The sequence below is a fragment of the Tiliqua scincoides genome, chromosome 4 (genome assembly GCF_035046505.1).
Source record: "Tiliqua scincoides isolate rTilSci1 chromosome 4, rTilSci1.hap2, whole genome shotgun sequence".
NCBI lineage: Eukaryota > Metazoa > Chordata > Lepidosauria > Squamata > Scincidae > Tiliqua > Tiliqua scincoides.
Window position 1 is genome coordinate 140,866,375 of NC_089824.1, and position 15,488 is coordinate 140,881,862.

General features: G+C 42.1%; 1 pseudogene; it reads left to right on the forward strand.

Annotated features, from left to right (window-relative positions):
- Positions 1-2,710: 2,710 nt before the first annotated feature.
- On the forward strand, positions 2,711-2,830 carry LOC136650484 (5S ribosomal RNA; annotated as a pseudogene).
- The last annotated feature ends 12,658 nt before the right edge of the window (positions 2,831-15,488 follow it).

The window sequence follows — 15,488 nt, forward strand, 5'->3', positions numbered from 1 at the left end:
CCCTGGCATTGCTGACAGACAAGTGGCAGGAAAGATGAATTGCAAGATGGTCATGGAAAGTGCAGGACAAATCTGACCAAGCACAGGTGAGAAGAATCTTGTGAATGGCCTACTTTGTGGCAGTGATGACATAAGCACACACACAGAGGAAGGAGAGCCACATTGTACCGTCCAACAGAACCTTTCTGCATGACTTGGTCAAGATTGTGAGAGCAAATTCTGCCTATGGTGGACCTCTGTGACATTGTTGAGCAGTTTGTGTTTCAAATTGATTGCACCCATTCTTGTATTGGATCTTGCACAACTCAAGATGGTGGCACCTGGGAGATCTGGGAAGAAGAGGTCACTAGGGACATCCCATGGTGTCCCTATGAGTTTGCCACAGTGCCCTCAGGTGCCAGGTGCACAGTTTTGAAACCACTGTCCTATTTTCAGGCTTCTGTTGCACATAGTTGTTTGGATGAGTTTCAGTTCATTTCCTGGTGGACAGAGTCCTTGAAGATGTCCCTAGAGTCCTCAGGCCACCATATGTGTGCTTAACTCTTACCTTTCCTGCCTGGTTGTTGCCAGGCACATATGGATGGTTTATTACTAGATGGTTTTGTACTCCAATTTTGTGACACTAAGGCCCAAATCCTAATCAACTTTTCCAAAGTGGCATAGCTGTGTCACATAGCTGGGGCGTGTGCTGCATCCTGCAGTTGGGTGGGATTCATGGAGTCTTACTCAAAGTAAGGGAATGTTTGTTCCTTTAGCTTAGAGCTGCACTGCCCCAGTGTCAGTGCTGGAAAGTGGGTTAGGATTGCGCCCCTATTTGTATATTATCTGAAGAGCTTAAGAGTTTTTTTTTATTATATAGCCCATTATATATGATGATATTGTAGCCCATTATGACATTTAGAATAGAATATTTAGAATAGGATATCATACTTAGTGTAAAATGTATGAAAGGTAATTGCAATGGCTGTTGATTTTGTCATTTTGATTATTCATATTTACAGAAAAAAATGTCTTTTGCAAAAATGATCACATATCAGCATGCAATGAAAATAAAGAAAAATCCATGCAGCTGTTTCCTTTCTCTATGGGGTCACACTCCCCTTGAGGGATCAGGTGGGTAGTTGGGGGGGCACAGTTGGGCCTAGTATTGCTTCTGGATTTCCAAGTGGCTGCTATGCTACTAATTACCTGGACACTGTGACTCAGACTTAAGTATTCTCCCGACAGAACGATTGTAATGTGGTTAGTGTGACAATTCCTTTGAAGACTGCCTGAAGTTTTAGTTCTGGTAAAATGTGGCCATCTGTCTGATTATAGGTGGGAGCATGACATCTCTGCTAAATTTTTATAATCCCACTTTGAAGCAAAACAAAGCCCATGGCTGTCGCCATACCTTACGGCAATCAAATCTATAAATTAATTATACAATTGAAAATAAATCCGGAGCAAATAAACCATCCTCTCCTACAGAACTGTTCTAGAGGTCCAAGCACCCTGCTGTGCTTTGTAGGGACATTACCCCAAACTAACCTCTTTGTTCTTAACAGTGAAAAAGAGATCTTTTCTGAACTACAGAGGCATGTTTGCACAATCCTTGAGTAAAGTCCGTCATACAAGATGCACGACTCTCACGTATTTATCACTGTGCAAAATGACTCGTATGGACTATTCCTGGTCAATTGAGAGGAGCCTAAAAGAGTAATGAAGCACCAGGAATGAGTAGCAAAAATGATCTCAAAGTCAGGACACACCATTCCTCTCCCCACCCCTGCCCTCACAAATACTCTGCAAAAAAGTACAGGCTCCATGTTCAGAAGGGGAGAGAAATAACTGTATCCGTGTTCTCAATAAAAGTAGCTGACATGTATCCCAGGGACCGGTTTAACGCTGCCCCAGGGAGTGTGCATAAGAATGCAGGGTGACATCAATGATGTGAGAAATGTACCACCATCTGGATGAAGGAAGGGGGCAGCATCGTTCCCCACCAAGGGTCTGATTGGCACATTGGATGTTGACAGGCGGGAAGAGTTACCCCTGCTGTTCAAGGAAGCCCCAAAGCTGCCTGTCATTACAGCTCGGTGGGCAAAAGGCACAGCAGGAGCACTTCACATCTGCCTGAATTCAAATGGCAGGACAATTTAGGAGTGCTGACACTGGAGACTTGGGGAAAGGTTGAAAAGAAAGTTTCAGGAGCATTCCGGAGACGCAGCGAACTTGGTGCCTAAGGCAGAAGGGAGGTGACCCCTTTTGAATAATACCAATATCCCAAGGAGAAGACATTCTTCTCCTTGAATGAAGAAATTCAGCAACTTCAGACTGCTCTATCAGGAAGTGAAATCTGCACAAGGCATACATTATTACTATGTCCCAGTGCCCGGAAGGATGCTCATGGCTCCTATGGCCAGGAATCGGTGGAACAATAGACTTGAGAACTGGATTTCTGAGGAAGGAGAAGCAGACAGGCAGATGGTCCCTGCTTTAATTCCTGGCGTCTTCAAGTAGGACTGGGAAAGGGCCCATGTGGACCTCACCCTGGAGAGCCACTGTCAGTCAATGATGACAGTACTGGGCTAAATGGATCAATGGCCCGATTCAGCAAAGAGCCATCTGAAATGAGACAGATGCCCAGTTAAGAAGCCATAGATGTGCTGGTGAAAACATGCCATCGTCTGGCATGTTTTGGGTGTCAGTTCCATTGGGAGAAATGGATGACAGCAGCAACTGTTACCCTGCACATGCCCGATCTCGTCTGATCTTGGAAGCTAAGCAGGGTCAGGCCTGGTTAGTACTTGGATGGGAGACCGCCTGGGAATACTGGGTGCTGTAGGCTTATACCATAGTCTTTCGAGACTGAAGGTTGCCAGCCATAATGCATGCAGGCAAGCATTATTCCACTCATCTCCATTTTTTGCAGCCTGTCATGAATCTGTTCCTACCACCTGCATGTCTACAGTGTGTGTGTGTGTGTGTGTGTGTGTGTGTGTGTTTGGCTGCCTTTCTTCCATCCAGGAGGATGAACAACTTTGTCCTTAATTTAACTGCTGCTGGGCCTGGCAGGAGGTTCCAGAGAGTGACAGGGCCTGCAATATGTAATGGGAATGAGCACGGCGATGAAATCAGCAGAGTGATCATCTGTCACCCAACCATCATGCTACCGGCATTTACTGTGTGTTTTGCCTGCCTATGAAAATGATAGGCAACTAGTGATTTGTTTTATATTGGCTAAATTCTCTTATTGAATTGGACTAATTTTTTAACAAGGAGGAGGAGGAGAAGAGCACAAAGACAGCTGTCTCCTGACAACACTAGAAGTGGCAGCTGTCACTGAGCCTTACTGTTGCCATTTGATTTAAAGTTCTGTCTATGATGTCTGGCTTTGTTTTCTCCTTTCTTTACCCCCTTTCCATCATCACCAATGCAACATCAGTTCACAGTGCTGTGTGAGATAACACTGTTGTTCTCTCAGGTCTGGCGTAGACATAACACTAGCTTCTATAAGCTGTGGCTTGCAAATCAGGTTTTGCAGCCTCCTTTTCCTTCCTTTCACCCTTCTTCCATAGGGCCAGCCTCAAAATGAGGTGATACATGGGGTAAACCACCAGTGACAATTCTCACCCCCCTCTACAGATCTGCATCCTGGTCCCAAGCCATAGATAGCTTTACAGATCAAAACCAGCACCTTGATTTAACAAAATGAACTTCAATGGGGATGAATGTGAAGCTCTGCATTTGGGTAGGAAAAATCAGAAGCATATATAAGATTGGGGATTCTTGCCTGAGCAGTAGTATATGGAAAAATGTGCAGGTATTATAGTGAATGACAAGTTCAACATGAGCTGGCAGTGTGATACTGCAGGAAAGACAATAAATGTGATTCTTGGGTGCATCCACAAAACTACAGTATGAAGCATGGTAGTGTGAAAAATAATGGTACTGCTGTATTCTGCTTTAGTCAGACCCCGCTGGAATCCAACTGGGATATTGTGTCCAGTTCTGAGTGCCACCATTCAAGAGTGATATTGACAAACTGGAGCAGGACTAGAGGAGGGTGTCTGTTGAGTAGTCTGGAGATCATGCCCGATGTGGACACACTGAGGAAGATGATGATGAAGTGTGACATGATTATTTACAACAGGGGTGTCAAACATAAGGCCTGCGGACTGAACACAGCCCCTGGAAGCAATTTATCTCTGTGTGTGTGTCCCATTATAATTTCCAATAGAAGCTTCCCAGATGCCCACAGAGAACTTGCATTGTGGTGATAATAGTCTTTCCCTGATGTTTGCCCCCAGTATCTGGTATTTCGAGGTATACTGCCTATGTACTTAGAGATCTATTTAGCTATCATGACTAGGAGCTATTGATACACCCATGTTTAGGGAAGCTAATACGAAGCTTAGGGAAGCTCGTAAGTTCTTTTTAAAGCTATTTGAGCTGGTGGCCACCATTACATCTTGTCACAATTAGCCCCTTAAGTCAATTTTGTTTGTCCTGAATTGACTGGCAACTAGCTTCTTTGGGTGGCTGTAACTTCTAGTATTAGAAAAGAGAGGAAGAAATCCCTCTCTGTTCCATTTGCAATGTTATAAACTGCTGTCATTTGCTGTTTCTTTTTCCTGAACTGAAAAGCCCCAAACATACAGTACTTCTGCATAGTTTGCCAGAAAAAGGTCCCCTGCAGCTGTTTGTCATTGGCGCAGTTTGCACAATCTGCAAAAGCATATTACCATAACACATGGTAACATTGCTTATGTTAGTACATAACACATTACCATAACACATGACATACCGTAACACATGGTAACAAGGCATGTGTTACTACAGTGATACACTGTACAGCTGTTATTGAACAGGAGGGGCCATACATCAGTGGTAGAACACATGCCTTGCGTGCTGAAGGTCTCAGGTTCAATCCCTGGAATCGCCAGGTAGGGCTGTGTAAGACCCCCTGCCTATACCCCAGGAGAGCTGCTGCCCACCAGAGTAGGCAATCCTGAGCTGGATGGCCCCAAAAATCTGATTCAGTTGAAGGCAGTACCCTTGGCATCAGTGATGACTACATTTGAAACCTGGACATCTCTGCAGCAATGGGAAGCAGCTATGCCTGTAAGATGATATAGCTGATGGTTTTACCTGTATGCATCTTTGCATAGCAAGAAACCTCTTTTCTGTATTTCCTTTAGCCTTCTCATATTTAAAACAGCAGCACACCAACAGGTCACAAAGGGATGCAATCCTGGTCCGTCTGTTGTCGTCGCCCCCCCCCTCCCGAGTGAGGACAACACACAACAGCCTGGGCTCCCCATGTGTGAAGCCACAGTAGCAACAGCAAGCAGCAAGGACAGAAAAGGAGTAGGTTAAACCAATCTAATTTCTCTTTCTTAGCATTGGATTATATAGCACTGATCTTCCAGGTTACTAGCCCATGATCGTGATTTCCACCTTGCATTAGATATCATGGATCTGATCTCAGGACTATGTCCACAGCCTGATACCATGAAACCCTCAAGGACTTTGTTGGAGCCAGCTGTCCACATCCCTTACCTCATGTTTAGCTTCAAGTTTCTCAAGCAAAGCAGTTTCTCAAGCAAAGCAATCTCATTGCAGTCTGTATTTGAATGGCTTACTGACTTAACAGCTGTATAGATGGATATCATTGCTTCACAGGCTGCTTGGTCTATGCCATGTTTAAAGGGCCTATTTTTACTTCTGTTTATGTGCAAGCATGGCCACCATTTGTATCCCCTTTCCAAAAGATTTGTACATCTCCCAAGACTGTGTAGCATGTGGCAATCTATGGGGGGGAAGGGAAGATATACAATTAAAACTTGTTAAATATAATTAAATTGAAATGGAGAGGGGAAAAAAACCACTTCGTTGCTTTGTTCATAATAATAATAGGTTCTGAACTATAATTAAATTCTTCCTTCCAATAATTGTACACATACAAAAGAATGTTCCAGATAGCAAAACAATACAGTGATTATAAATGATTAAGGAGCTGTTTGCAAAAGCAGCGATGAGCCAAAGAGGGTTGGAAGGGTTTTAGGTGTCTCGAAATATAAAGTACCAGCTGGGAACCAGATGGTATTTGGCTGCCTACACCCAGTATCTGAAATACCAGTAGAAGTATCCAGAATGTGGCTTCTTTCCTTCAGCTGAAATATGCACCCATGGGAATAAACTGGCAACACAGAGGCAATTTCCTGACACCCAGATCTATTAAATAGTGGGATAGTCTCCCAGAGGATAGTGGTGGATGCCAAATTGCTTGGTGCCTTTGGAACAAGACTGGACAAAGTGCTAGCAACTGTACCAGAGGGAATCCACCCTGTTGGTTTAGAGTATGAATCGGAAAAAAGAAAACCTTCTCATGTATAATGAAAGTGGATGCATTTTCCCTTCCTTATTGAATAAGAAAAATGCATAGATGGTTCAGTTTTGAAATTCCAGAAGTGTAGCCATGTAAGGTCACCATCATGAAGCCAGCAACGCCTTCGGGCTCCAGCAGTGCCAAAATAGTGACCACAGGATCTGTGGGTGCTGTGGCTACCACTGTAGTCTCCTCGGGGGGAGCATTTGCTCGCTCCTTCCAGGGAGACAGCAGAAGGCGGCAATGGGTCTCCTTGCTCTGCACCCATGTTTTAACAGGTGCAGAGTTGAGGAGACCAGTATCGGGCTGCCCAGCTCGCGGGGGGGGGGGGGGAGTGTTCAGGATGCAGCAACATTTGGTCAGTTTATGACCAAATCCTATGGTGGCCTTATGCGGACAGATCTTGTGATCCATCAGTGACATTGGCTGACATTGTTTAAGCTGCTCTGATAGCAGGAGGTTTGCTAACAATGGCATGGGAGCAAAGAAGCCCTGTATTGGCAGTGGTGGGCCCCTGAACCTTTGGCAGAGCAGATAGATCAGTGGCATGGCAGTTTGGGCAAGAATTTTGGGTGGTTCAGGGACCAGGCCAAGCCAGGGGCAGTTCTTGGGTGGGAGGGCGAGGATCTCCATGCCAGTGTTACCCATTGAGATCCTGTTCCTGTTTTTCCAACCAAACATACTTCCAACTCTCCTTAGACCCTGACTTTCCTTAGACCCAAGGAGACCCATTGAAGGCCAGGTGGCCTATGGATAGGAGTGTGTGTTTGTGTGTTTTTGTTAAAAATGCATAAAAATATAAAACACTGCCTTTTGGTGTTAAAATATCTGAATAAAAACACACAACACCGCGTTTTGGTGTTTAATATATTTTCCAGAAATTAAAAAAGGTTAGTTTTTGAGTTAGAAATAACACTGTGGTTGCATCTGCTGGCACTATACCACCTACCTAGTACATTTTGAAGGAGCCTCTGTTAAAGGAAAAGTTTATCACTTCACTGTTCCTCTGCTTATCTTATCCCATTCAGCTGCCTTCCTGAACCACTTTCACCTCTCTCAGCTTCCGCCTCAACCTTGACTTTCCTTCACGCTCTCTGTTATATCCCACCCCCAGCAGCAGCCTCAATCCACATCCCTCATGCCGCCTGGCCTCACCCGTACTTCCAGGTTCAGACATTATCCGTCGCTTTTATGCTAAGCTTCACGAGAGCATGTCTGTTTGTATTCCCTGCCTTGATTGCCTTGTGGAGGGTGCATCTTGTCACCCTCTCCATTGCGCTGCCCACGGCAAACACACTACCAGTTAAAATGTGCTAAAACTTGAAATTCTGACAAAATCATGGTTTAAGTTAGATTTTGTACAGCAGAATGAAATTTTATGGACCATGATATCCACGCATTAAAATGTGTTTCCAGATTGCAGGGGAATGTGTTGCTTGATGAGATTAACATTTCAAAACTGTTTTTGGAAGGGAATTGCCACCAGACTCCCTGGAAAGCATTTGCTTCACTTGTTTAGTGAAAGCACTGCGCATCACTTGTTTGATGTAAAACAAGTGTACCTGGTTTCATCTCTCAAATGCTGGAGGATATGCTCCTAAGGGGTAGTGTTCGAAGAATGTTGCTATACATAATAACTATTTGAAGTTACAGTGGATTGTGATTGTTCCTTGTTTGTACAGAAGTAAGAGAAAGGCTTATGAATGATCAGTGGCTAACTAGAATCTGAATGATTATATGACCAGAAAAACGGTCATGTACTTTGCATGTACTAACCCCTGCTAACTGGGTAAGAGGCACTTTTTAAGTGAGTGCTCTTTTATTTAGCGGGGGGAGAGTAACTGGCCCTCCTCACCCCAGCACTGTCTTTTCTAGTGGCTGTCTGCTGGTGTTCTTTTGCAACCTTTTAGATTGTGAAGCCTTTTGGGACAGGGAGCCATTAGTTTGTTTGATTTTCTCTGTAGACAGCTTTGTGAACTTTCAGTTGAAAAACAGTTTATAAATACTGTTTATTATTATTATTATTATTATTATTATTATTATTATTATTATTATTATTATTATTATTATTATTAATGATAATGATAATGATAATGATAATGATAATGATAATAATGATAATGTACTACATGTACACATTTATTATTGACCTTTTGCTTTCAGTCCTGTTCCCTATGTACTCCCTAGGGGCATTAGGGACACCCAGGAGAAAGATTCCAGGTTACCCAGTCTACTTCCTTATCCTCCCTTTCAGCTTTCTGATGGTACCACCTTTACCCAAGACAGTATAAATAGTTTGAGAGGAAAAAGGAGATCTACTTACGTGGAGAAGAATGGAGGACACAATTGCTACCCTTCAGTGGAAGACAAGAGTGGGGTTTCTATGCTCCTACAGCTGTGTGTGCAGGGAAGTCTTATCTTTTCTTACCTTCTGCAGGACACATGGAGCTTGAAGTAAGACCAGCACAGATATTGGCCCAGAGAATACGGCTTGAGACTTATAGAGGTATGTGACATTATTATGAAATATGAACGTGTGAATCAGAAACAAGGGTCCAACTAGCTGGTGGTTCACAGAATACTAAAATGGGAAATTTCAGGATAGTAGCCATTTGTTGGATCAAAAACAACAGAGAGTCTCCTGGTACTTTCAAGACTAACAAATGTACTGCCGTACAAGTGTATGTGAGCCTGAGCCAGTATTATTATGTGTCCCATTATTGTTATTTTATTATGAAAACATGATAACATGATGCACTTAAAAGAATAAAAGATTTGATCAGAATGGATGTGACCTACTCCCAACTGTTGATGAACTGGCAAAGCAAGATAGGTAGTTTCCATAAACATCTGAACAATTAATTTTTGTACTAATTTAGCCATTGCCAATACCTAATGAGCCCAAATCTGATGTCATATCTGCAAATGAATTCCAAATGCCAATTGGGCAGCTTCATGCTGAAGTTTTCCTTTGAAACATTGAAATAGAGACTCCAGTGTGAACCTCGCTTATGGTACGATCCTATGGTTGTGATCTGCCAGCATAAAGCCAGGACTGCTGGTGCCACAACCACGCCATCATTCTGTGGCTTGCTACCAACGACATGGGAGGTGGTAAGCCCCACACTGGCAGTGGCAGGCTGCAGAACCTTGCTGGAGCTAGTAGGTCAGCAATGGGAGTGGTTCAGGGACAGATTATGTCAGGGAGTAGGCGTGTCTTGGGTGGTTGAGGGGGGGATCTCAATGGCAGTCACATATACCGAGGTTCTATCTGTCTTTCGTGGCCTGGACCTCCCCCAGGAGTCCCAACAGACGTACACCAGCAAAAGAGCTAGCATAGGTCCATTGGAGATCTGGCAGCCTACAGAGAGGTAAGTAAAAAAGTTTTTTACTTACCTCTCCTGACTGTCTGTTCCCACCCAGTCTATAGCATGCAGTTCCACCCAGTCTATAGCATGCATGTTCCATTGGCAGTGCTGTATGGTATAGGCTGATGGGATAGGATTGGGCTCTTTGTGGGCTCCTCCCCTCTGTCCTTTTTCAATACTCCTGTATTTATGCATCATTGATATACTGAATAATTGATAAATAGATGACAATGAGGATAACTGCATGAGCCATGACACCTCATTTCAGAGTAAGTCTTTTAGGTGCCATGATGTATTGATGTATTTTACTGTGTAAACTGCTTTGCAAGCTACTTCTTGTTGAAAAGCAGTATTTAAATTCTATTGCTATTAATAATAATGTGGCTGATGGCAAAGTTTGACGAGACCAGATACTAATCAAATTATACCATTTAGTTCAAAAGGAATGCTGGCATTTTCTAACCAACCGTCCATTAATCCGTGGATTTCATGGATTAAGTGAATGATATGCAGGGCAGCTGAAAATCATGGATAAGATGAGGGGGTGATGTCATCTCCACAGACGGGATGCAGAGACCTATAGACTCCAGGAAGGAAGAATGCCAGAATGCACATTTGGACAAGGCCCGTCGATTGGGAATGACAGCTGGATTTAGAAGACATGGGGAAGGAAAAATAGACTTGGATTTGTGCCTGTTGCTTGTCAGGAAGCTGCCAGGTGCTTTCCTTGGGAGCATGGGTTTGTACACATGGATATGTATGACTGGTTCAGGTTTTTCAGCCTCAGCCAAACGCTTATCTATTCCAATAGGCCTCTGTTAGTTACTTGTGAGCTGTTTCCCCCCCTTGCCTGTATGACATTATTGTTCCTATTGTCTGGCTGATATTGCTCCATTCTTGATTTTGTTGCTATTTATTATTATTATTATTATTATTATTATTATTATTATTATTATTATTATTATTATTATTATTATTATTATTTATATACCGCTTTTCAACTAAAAGTTCACAAAGCGGTTTACAGAGAAAAATCAAATAACTAAATGGCTCCCTGTCCCAAAAGGGCTCACAATCTAAAAAGAATATTAAATATTTCTAAGAAGAAATATTTAAAACATTCCTTTTAAATTTGGGTAGTTGTAAAACACTTTGGATCATATAAGAAAAGCAGGATATAATTATTAAAACAAACTAATGGTATCTCGGTAGGGTTATAGGAAGACACCGTCTATAAAAGGGATACTGGGTTGCCAGAAGAGCAAGAGGTTGAAGGTAAATTAAATTTTATCCTTGACTCCTGGACATATTCCAGCGCAGATGAAGGAAGTGGCTTCCTAAGCTTCTTAGGCTGCAATCCTAACCACACTTTCCTGAGAGTAAGCCCCATTGAACAAAATAAAACTTAGTTCTGAGTAGATTTGGTTAGGATTGTGCCCTTATTTATAGATCTCAACTTTGGTGTGGAGGGCAATACCCACTATGTCCCCATTTGCTGGTAGAAATATGTGAACATGTTGCAGCCTGCTTATTTACCTGTTCATTCAATCATGTCATTATATGCCACAGCCCAGTGGGTCCCAAATGTAATAGTGCCACAATCCATTTCATCCTCCATGGTGGGCCACGACCCGAGGATGAACCACGACCCGAGGATGAACTCCCTGCTGCACCACAAAGCCTTAGTGGGAACCTCCAGAGGCAGCTTCTGGGCCGTGCTGGGTCTGTAACTAAGGCATGGTGCTTTGCTGTGAATAGGTGAGAAGATGGGATGCTGGAAAGGGGAGAGGGTTGTGTGGTTGGAGAAGGATCCAAGTCTGCATTCTGCTTTGACTTCCAAGCTGGAATGTTTGAATTCCAGGCTATGTAAAATAACTGTACAAGTGTGCTATACAGTGGGACCTTTGGCTGATGGCGGCTTAGGTTTGAAGCCTAAATGGATGATATCACTTCTGGCCATGACATTGCTTCCAGATTAATAACATCACTTCTGGTGGGTCCCAACAGATTGTCATTCTAAAAGTGGGTCCCAGTGCTAAAACGTTTGAGAACCACTGTTTCAAACAATTTATGCACGTTCAGTCAATGAATGCAATTTGCACAAATTTACACAAATTAATGCAATTTATGCAAATTTATACAATTTCCTCCAATTTACCCCATTTTTTCAGTATGACAGCTATGAACTTGAACATCTGCAAATGTTGGTGTTCACACAGGGTTTCTGAAATCAAACCCCTGTGGATACAGAGGGCCCACTGTATTTTGTTCCCATCTTGTTGATTTATATCCACCCTTGTCCCCACCCTTGTCCCAGTCTCCACCATGCCTTCGAAGAAGTAGGCTGTTACCTAAGAAAGTGCAATCTCACAATAGATTAGTTTGTCTCTAATGGAGATGTGGCACCTATTGTCTTCTTGTTATGCAGTGCATGACTTGGAAAAAGGTAGCATCCGCAGTTGGCCAGGTAAGCACTGGTTGAGAGCCCACACCCATCAAAAGGCTCACTTGGCTGGGCCAGTCCCCAAACCCTCAGTACTTGTGGCAGTGATAGCACCCAATGGTAAAAAGCTGGCAGCAGGTGTATTGGGGGGGGGGGGTCCAGTGCTGGGCTTTGCTCAGGGTCCCAACAATCTGTTGCTGATACTGCTTGGAACTGTTTTTCCAGTAAACTGGTAATATCTTCCCCCTCTTGTTAATTCCTAGAATTTTGCAGTTGTGCATGTGGAGGTATGGTGTGTAAACATAGAGGTTGCCCTTCCAATCATTCTCACTAATAGCTACCAATAATGTTCCTACATGTACTCTTTGGGGGAAAAATATTCAGGAATGCTAGTGGCAACTGTCCATTGACCTATTTCTAATTAAAAAAAAAAGGATATGTGGCACACCACAGATGTAATTAGCTTCGGAATTTCTTAAGCCACTTTTTCCCCCAAGCCCCAAATCCATATTCCCCCCACTGCTTCTGTACTGCCAATTTTGTCAGTGCATCTTGAAGAAAATAGGAAACATTACCAATGTGTTTTACCAGACATCATCAAGCTCTGCCGATAATGAAGAAACACTTGTAATTTGTTCTTCTTATCTGTGATCAAAAGATCATTAAAAAGAAAGAAAAGATAATTAAAAAGAAATTAACTTTGCTTTACTTTTAACTCCCATTTCTGTTGACTGTGTGAAAGGCTTCCCAAAGTGTATAGATAGTTCCTGGGAAGTGAGAAATCTTTATATGATTACAGACAAAATGGCATTCATTCTATCTTGAAAAGCTGAGTGATTGTGAGAAGTCACAGTTTTTGGGATTAAAAGTAACACTCAGGATGGTTGACAGTCTAAAAGTGTCTCCTATCAGTGTATCTTCACTAATGTGCAATGTAGTGATGTGGTATGGTGATGGGGAGACAAGTGCTTTGAATTGAGAAAGTCCCAGGCTCCATTCCTGCCATCTCTAGTTAGGGCTGGAAAGGTCCTTGTCTGAAAACCCAGTGAGCCACTGCTAGTCAGTATAGACCGGTGATTCCCAAACAATTTCACACCGGAACCCACTTTTAAAAACAACAGTCATGAGAACTCTTGCTTTATGAGATTTTTTTTTTTTTTAAACAAGTTTCATTTCAGCTGCTCAAGTCTTTTTTTATCCTTTTTACTATGGTCAGAGGCACCACCTTCTGAAGCATTTTTTTGAAAATTAAAATTTGATATAGAATTGTGGCCTCCCTTATTTGCTCCTTGTTTACAATAATTGATAAGACAAGCCTAATCCCGGAAGATTGGAAAAATGCATTGGTGGTGCCAATACATAAAAAAAGAGACTAATCAAACACGGCGAATTATCGACCAATAAGTCTTCTCTCAATACCGGATAAACTTTACGTGAAACATCTTCTGTCCAAACTTACTGTTTGGATGAAGGAGCAGAGGATTCTAGGACCAGAACAAATTGGTTTCCGCCAGGGAGTATCTATCATAGATCACTATTTAGTGTTAGTTCACATGATTAAGAAAAATACTACCAAGCCAAATCGGAAATTCTATACAGCATTCTTGGACCTCAAAGGGACTCAGACTCCATCAATAGGAATCTACTTTGGAACAAATTAATTAAAATGAACATTGATACAAGGCTGTTATGCCTCATAAGGAATTTGTAAACCGGGACAAACTGCAGATTAGATGTACGTCATCTGGTGAATTGACTCCCAAAATACCAACTGATATAGGTGTTAAGCAAGGATGTATCCTGGCCCCATCTTTGTTTACTCTTTTCTTAAATGATCTTGCTCCTTTTTAAAGCCAAATTGAGGGACATTACCCCAAATTCGGTTCTTTACATATACCAATGCTTTTGTATGGAGATGATGCAGTACTGCTTTCTCACTTTCGTATTGGGCTAAGACGAGCACTGAATAGAATTCTTTGGTATTTGGCTATTAATAAATTGAAACTGAATTTTGAAAAATCAAAAATTTTAGTGTTCTCTAAAACATGGAAGCCTCAGAATTGGATAATTAAGGGGAAAATAATAAAACAAGTTAAGAACGTCAAGTACTTGGGTGTCCATCTTCAGCATAACACTGCATGGACTACTCAACATGACAGAGCAATCAATTTAGCCAACTTTACTGCTCATTCCATCATGGCTTTTATTATAACCAGGGCAACTGTTTTGCCCCTGCAGCAATAAGGATATTTAATGCCAAGGTGGTTTTCCAACTATTATTTGGCATTCCTATTTGGATTGGAGCTGTTAATCATTTATTGGAGAGAGTACAGGCTAAATTCCTCAGGAAAATATTGGGTCTTCCTAACTGTGTGCCGTACACTGCAATCTGTCTGGAAACTTGTTAATTGAAACAAAAGCATGGCTGAGGACCGTTAAGTATTGGCTCTGAGTACATTATTGTTCAGATCCACTGAGCCTTCTCCATCAAATACTTCTAGAAAGCAGTGTCCCGAAGTGGCTGACTATTGTGGAACATAAGATCAGAACCATGGGTATAGATTTAGATTCCTTGTGCTTACTATCTCAAATAGAAGCATTCCAGAAGATCAAGCAAAGATTTTTAGATATAGAAAATCAAAATCTATATTCTATGGCACATAAGGTTTGCTCCCCCTTGAATCTGATGGTGGTGGTTAAACCCAGAAAGATAGCTGCATACTTCTCGTTCCTAACTAGTTCTGAAGAACATTGTGTTTTTTCACTCGCAAGATTTAATGTTTTACCATCGGAAGTCCTGTTTGGTAGATTTAGCAGGAGGTCTTATTCACTAGATGCTGCTCCTGTAATCAGGACTACATTGAAATTCTCCAACATATGCTACTGCAATGCCCTATATATGATGATATCAGAGCCAAATACTTAAACCCAATTTTAATAGACAAGAAGGAGTATCCAATTATGTTAAAATACAGTATTTGTTGAATTATATTTCCAGCAATGTAACTGAGAGGGTGGCGGTTTATTTACAGCAAATCATGGTAAAAAGAATTAAGAGATAACACCTAACTGACAGTATATCTTTATAAGGTAAATACTCTGAACCTCCTTGATCATCATGTAGTCTTCGTATTAATATTAATTATCTTAGCTTTGTATCTGCTGTTGTTGTATCTGTATTATATGCCAATAAAGGTCTGTTTGAGTTTGAGTTTGAGCTCCACGTTCATTAGATCAGGACTATTCTGGTGGTATTGCATTCCCCTTCATCTGGCCTTTGATAGAAACTGAGGCACGGTTGCCT